The sequence below is a fragment of the Gavialis gangeticus genome, unplaced genomic scaffold (assembly GCF_001723915.1).
Source record: "Gavialis gangeticus isolate Ggan-Ray unplaced genomic scaffold, GavGan_comp1, whole genome shotgun sequence".
NCBI lineage: Eukaryota > Metazoa > Chordata > Crocodylia > Gavialidae > Gavialis > Gavialis gangeticus.
Window position 1 is genome coordinate 170543866 of NW_017729022.1, and position 6704 is coordinate 170550569.

General features: G+C 40.3%; 1 long non-coding RNA gene across 1 annotated transcript; it reads right to left on the minus strand.

The window, feature by feature from the left end:
• Window positions 1-3447: 3447 nt before the first annotated feature.
• Window positions 3448-5439, minus strand: LOC109296875. Its single transcript, XR_002097086.1, has 2 exons — window positions 3765-5439; window positions 3448-3675 (listed from the first exon to the last, which is right to left on the minus strand). It is a non-coding gene; the product is annotated as an uncharacterized LOC109296875 (long non-coding RNA).
• Between the last annotated feature and the right edge of the window lie 1265 nt (window positions 5440-6704).

Below are 6704 nucleotides of genomic sequence, written 5' to 3' on the forward strand. Positions count from 1 at the left end.
TCATGTCAAAAGCACTTTGTTCTGAAAGAACCTGTTCAGGAAGAAATAAGCCCTCACTAATCCAATCACTAGTACCACTGCCAGTGGAGACAAGGGTTAGGTTATTTGACCGTTGTATCCTCTCCCTCTATTTTGAGTTAGTTTAGTGAATAGGGTGGTAAGAATGTCCAAATTGTTTCAAGATTAAGTCACAGCTACTGCTACCAGCATTGGAGCTGACTGCAGGGTGGGGATGAAGCACCCCAGTCAACAAACATTGTAGAGGCTTATAAACTGTACACATGCTGTAGATAGTTCTATTACATGTGGCATATGCAGGGTTTTCACATCTAGGGTATTGTATTCAAAACATCTCTGTCCAAATTATGCTTAAGCACATAAGTTTTGCAAGTGCTAGGATTAGTGTCATTAACTGGGAGAAAAATACCCATGTCAAATTGCTACTGCAGGGGTGCATATTGTTGATATGGGAACATCAGACCACTGCCTCTTGCAAAAAGTGGTAAAGCACTGTTCATGGTCTCCCAATAAGTCAGGAACCTAATTGTGTATCATATGCAACAGACAACTTATTCAACAGCTCATAACTCCTAAATGCCAGGGCATTGGGTCAATGCTGCCCAAAAGAGAGAGTCACCCACTGAGGCTCCAGCAGCAAAGTGAATCAATATTCAGCAAACAAGCCAACCAACACCAAAAAGCCTTGTGTGGTATACGTAGTCACTAACACATGGAATTTCTCTTTTTAGATACGTTACCTAATAATCCTGTTCTAAAAAAAATAATCAAGCTCTAGTACAAGCAATGTCAAGTGGAAAAGCAATAAATCCCATGAAATGAAGCTATAAATCATACAGAGCACAGCACAAGGTCCAAATGCAGCACGAGCATGCTAGGTCTGTAAGTCTCTGCATGCTGTACTTCCATATTAAAGAGGAGGACAGCTGCAACCTGCTCCATGTTATGGAAATTAGAATCATCCCTCAGGCTTCTGGCATGTTGCCGGTGTGTGCTCAGTTGGGCTTTGGGTTCTTCTGGCCTAAATTAGAATATCCTAGGTAAAAGGAGGGCAAAGTAAGCTGCGGGAAAAAGTTTCAGAGAGAAATTATGAGAGGAGAAAAGGATGAAAGGGAGTTAGACTTCATGATAATATATTCAGACTCACAAGATGATATAAAAATGCTGGTTTCTCTTCCTTTTTCCATGTGCACCACACAGCAAAATTAATGTCAATATCTGAGCTGTAAGGATCCTACTGATCAGGTTATGGGAGGGTATTTAGCAGTGATAAGAGTTCTTAAAATTCTCCCCTTTCCCATGCATGAAATTTTGTATTTTCCAGCTCGCAGTTAGTTTAAGCAATAATATCCCACAGTGCATCATTTTTTCACATTGGAAATAGTGGATGTCTCATTGCCACCCAGACAATCCAATGAAGTGACCGAACAATGGATCCTAAAATATCTTCACTGGTCATAAAAAGTACCAACGGATTTCCAGCTAGAACTTTCCATCTGAAGCCCTTTGATTTTTCTGGTGTTAGGACAGGCATGATATTGTCAACTTGAAACACTGAATCCAAACCAATATCCCATAGGTTTGGTTCTGGGTAGAGTCTGAAGGGCCTGCTTTTCAGCTGCATTCCAGGTGTGACTTAAGATAGTAAAAGTTTCCTTGGAACATTTAGTAGAAAAGAAAAAAGAATCTCTTCTCAGCAATCTGGAGCCCCCAATATTTCACAAGAACAGGTTACAGTGCTGAGCAGTTAAACACCTGATTCTATCTATCTATAAGCTTAAGACAAGCCTAGGCATAAGCAAGACCCAGATCCAAGCACCCCTTCCCTCTACCCTTGCTCTCTTCTGAGCCTTCTAGTTAGTGGATGCATCCAGCATAGTCCTGTATTTTTACTTTTGGTTTGCAGCTCTTACAGCAGCAGTCCCACACCACTGGGAACAAACAGCTGGTGCCTATATCAGACATCCAAAAATCTTTGCCCCTGAACTGTCAGCTTTCCACTGAGAGCAATTGCATCTGGCACTGTGTTCTAGGCAAATGCTCAGAGCAAACGATTGAGAGAATAAACTAAAAATTCTTGTTTTGCATTAGAAAATACAGCAGCCCAGTTTGGAGACAGAATGCTTTAAAAGATATAGGTTATTTATGATAACCATTATATACAAACATATACTACGGAGATACAGTAATAATTCCTGTCCCATCCAAGAGGATATATTTGAAGTGGGGAGGGGAATGTTGGTGCTTTCCCAGAATTGCCATAAAGCATTGTTTGATCCTTTTGACATGGTAATGTCAGACTCCATCCAGATTTGATTTTCCTTCTCTTTTCTTGCTTAAGATCATCCGTGAACAGTTGATGCTGCTGCATACACGTCTATATTCAACTTGGCTCTGAATTAATTCTCATTACATTGCAATGCTTATGATCTCTTTTTTTCCACAATAAACTATTGACTACAACAGATTTTTATTCTTTAACATTATGTAAGTTGAAGAACAGTTTTTACAGAATCTCATTGACTTACTCTTAATAGTTTTTATTGGATTTTCCTAAAAGAGTAATATATTTTTTTCCTGCTCACAGACAATCCATGACCCAACTGCAATTTTATCTTGTGTATTTAATGAACCTTTTTTTATATTCTGGTTCTTCTGGTAGTCAAATGTCAAACTTCATTTCATACCTGCCCAATGACAATTAAATCTGTATTTTCTGATGTAACAGTATTGTTTGTAATTCATGCCTGGATGAATGTGCAAGTACTGCTGGTAGGAATGCTTGCCTGTGTTTATTTAAGTTTCTGGTTTCACAAGTAGCTGCTCATGTAATTTTGAAATCTGTTTTCTTCAAATATTTTTTGCCATGAATGTGATTACTCAGATGTTTTTAGGAAGCAAAAACACAAAGGGTTGAGAATGAGGCTCAAGTAAATTCATTACAACATTCAAATAAGCCATCACAATTTTTTTGTATTTCAAACAGTAGTAACTAAACAGAAACTGATTTAACTTACTAGAGACCTGTAAGGAAGCTGGTTCCACATCTGTTAAACTTGGATTTATATATTTTAATATGTGATCTGTACAGTGTCAATAACTCTTTCCTGCAACCAGTTAAGTACCACCAGACTAAGAAGTCCCACACTGTTGAAGGGTTTGTCCTGTGCTAATCTTCTGTGATAGGTGGCTTTACTCCTTGTTTGGAATCAGGCATGGAAACCCTATCTGAAATCTTGCCTTGGCTGTTCATATTTTTAGTACCTGTCCACCAACAGCTATGTACAGTACCTGTCCAGTACATAAACAGAGTTTAAAGTCTACAGTGCTGCCAGTCCTTAACTTTGAAGGTTACTACAAAGAAACACACACATAGAGGAAACTTTATTTGACCTGATATTGCAAACATTACATTCTACCCTGTCGATAACAGCAACTGCTGTTAACATGGACTCAGGAACATTTGCTTCTGAATGATAATTATTTATTCTCCAGTAGCATATACAGGCCCCAATCAAAATTAAGTCTAAACAGACCAGATAGAGACTGGAAGCATTGTCTCTGGTTTACAGATAAGCAACTGTGGCAGAGAGATTGACCTTTATTGAGACTGATATGTAAGAAGTTATGACAAAGCCAGAAATTGAGATCAGTCTCCTGCAGAAAAACAACACAATCCTTCTGTTGGAAGTCCTCTGCATTCAGTGAAGTCTATTAATATTAGGGTTTATATTGTACATAAATACCTGGAAATCAGGGTATTCCTATGCATGGTTGTGCAGGGAGCAGGTAGTGCCTTGCATTTCTACAGCACATTTCCTCCAAAGTGCTCCAATTTTACAAGGAAAGCAAGGCAGAGCCACAGAGAATTTCAGTAACTTGCCCAAAGTTGCATAACAAATCTGTGACAAAGAAGAAAACAGAAAGTTGCTGAGTCAGAAAACAACATTTAACCAACAGCCCAAAGTTATATTTATATTTTGCAGGGATCCCCTGATCAGTTTGGATATTGTGTATATTAAATAGGCACCTCTTTTTAGGAGGTGAAATTCACCCCTATGCACAAAACCATGCACTTAAACATGCCTAGCATTGAGAGGACCAACTCTTTTTTTTTAAGTCCACTTGCTTAACATGGAGCTCTGGGTGGCTTTTGAACCCATTGCACCATACAAAATTCTTTAGGGGAGCCAGTATCGAATGAAATCAACTGAATAAAACCAATTTGAAAAACCTCTTAACCTAGAAATTTCTGGCTCACCTTTTACAAGAATAGGATATGACTTTTTTCTTAACTTGCCCTCAAGGTACAGTTGACTTCAGATTTTCCCCTTAAGTTCTCTAGTAAGAGAACAAACATAACAAAATTAAGGAAGTTGGTACAGTGTAAAATGGCATCCAAAACAGTTACACTGGAAAGCTAATTCTGCCCTTACCAATGGAGAGGTTTCTCTCTCCCTTTCTTGACAGGGCTACACAGGAGAGTTACTGCAAAATAAGATAGGATATGAACTGAAATAGGTAAGAGCTTTTTTACACTAGCCTGGTGTAGACTCTTAGTATGCTTGGCCTGTCAGGTACTTATCTAGTAGGTCTCCACAGTAACTGGGGGTACAGGTGTAGCCTCTGTGTCTACAGGTTTCAGTGTAGGCTTTCCAAGTACATATGCAGCACCTCAAGCAGGCTGGTACAGCAGCAACCTCACCACTATCAATACCACAGCAAGGTTAGGACAACACATACTACCATCACAACTGCCAATCGTAGTACAGACATAGGGTGGAATAATAGTGCCCACATGCCAAGTGGTGCAAAAACTGGTCTGAGCTATATCCCAGGACTCATAAACCTGTCTCCAGGCAAACCCCACCACCAAAAAGATGTATTTAGCCCTCCCCAGGCTAATCCAATTCCCACAGTATGGCAGTAACATTTAAGATTGAACTGGGAACTCAGCAGTGCTCTCACAGATACTTCAAAACTAGTCTGGACAGCTATGGTCTCTTTTCATGCCAGGTTAATCCTTTTGTTTACTTGGGGGAGGAGTACTAGCACCCAATTAGCATGGTGATTGGCACTGTTTATATAGCATAGATGGTCAGAGAGATAAGAAAGGCAAATATTTGCATACCTGCTTAGTTGCACATCTTTAACTAAGGTTAGTTACTATTATTTAAAACATACTGGTATTATATTAAACTGGTACAATTATCTGTTGACACTTACCAGTTAAAATCCCTGCATGGACACCCCTGTATTGTTTTAAAACTGATTTATCCATTCAATTTGCACCATTGTAAGTCAGTTTTAAACCATATAGGAGTTTGCTCCATTTTAACTTAGTTGGTTTTTCAGCCTATTTAAACTAAATATGACAACGTATGTTTAGACAGTTTATCTTTCCTGTTCAGTAACCTCAGCAGGAAGAAAGGAGTGGGAGGGGAAGGAGGGGGGTTTTTTGTTTGTTTTCTTTTTTGTTATCTTTTTTGTTTTAAGTCTTTTCATACCTCCATTTTCTTCTTTTAAAGAACTACAGTGGGGCTATCTCTAAGATTATCCAGCAAAATTTGTCTACATAGTTGGAGAAAAAGCAGTCCATTAACAAAAGAAAACATATATAAAATATGCCTTAACTGTCTCTGTAGATGCGGCAGATATCTAGATATCACAACTGAAGATAACCTAATGACTGGGCATAGCCAACAGGAAGAGGTCATAGGGCAAAAGTAAAGTGCAGGCCTCATTTCTAAGTGCTTTACAAGCTCAGTCAAAGTCAACAAGAAATGAGACACCAGGAAAGCGGGAAGATGCCATAGAAAGCAAACATAAAAAAGAGAAATTGCCCTTTGCAAAAGTTTTATTGTGGTATTATTATTATATGGCTGTTTTCCTAGCAACGGGGAACACTTTCCTCTCTCAGGCTATACGCAGACATTCAGGGGGCAAAAAGGAAAGTGGGGAGTTAGGGGGAGGTTAGATCATGATAAAGATGGCCACCTGATCTTAGTTAAGCTAGATGCGGACCTTACACTTAGATCGCTAGTTAGGTTCATCTAAGTGTGACCTGTACAGAAGTTCCAGGAAGGTTAGTTTGGTCTAAAAATGGCCGACCCAATCCAAGTTAACCCTATTGCAAGGTAGCCTATCTTAGACTGGGCTGGCCATTTTTAGACTGATCTAACTTTCCATCCTGGGAGCTTCTGTACAGTTCCCAACGTGGCCCCAGGACTGGGAAAGCCCAGCTGCTTGCACCAGTCCCACGGCTGTGCTTTTCCTACATTCCCCTCTAGCACTGAATTATATTTAACCCTGCTGGCCCCTCCTCCCTACCATGGACCAGCTGCCCCTCAGCTCCCCAAATCCCCATGCTATAAGCTGCTCCCAGTGCCAGTTTTAAATCAGCATTTGCCAATACCAAGAACTAAGGAAGTAAGTCCCAGTAGGGTAAAGGGTGGGAGGAATGGAGGTGCAGGTTTGTGAGGGGGAGATGTTATGGTATAGTCATTGGTCCCCCCCAAACTCCCCATGGACCTCATAAGCCCCCTGATCCCACCAAACCCTCCCAGACACCACCAATGCCCTATCAACCCCACCTGCTCCCCACTGCAGAGACCATCTGCCCTCCTGATCCCCCCACAGATCACAGTTGCCTCCCAGACCTGCCCTGCAGACTCTGCCTGTCCCCT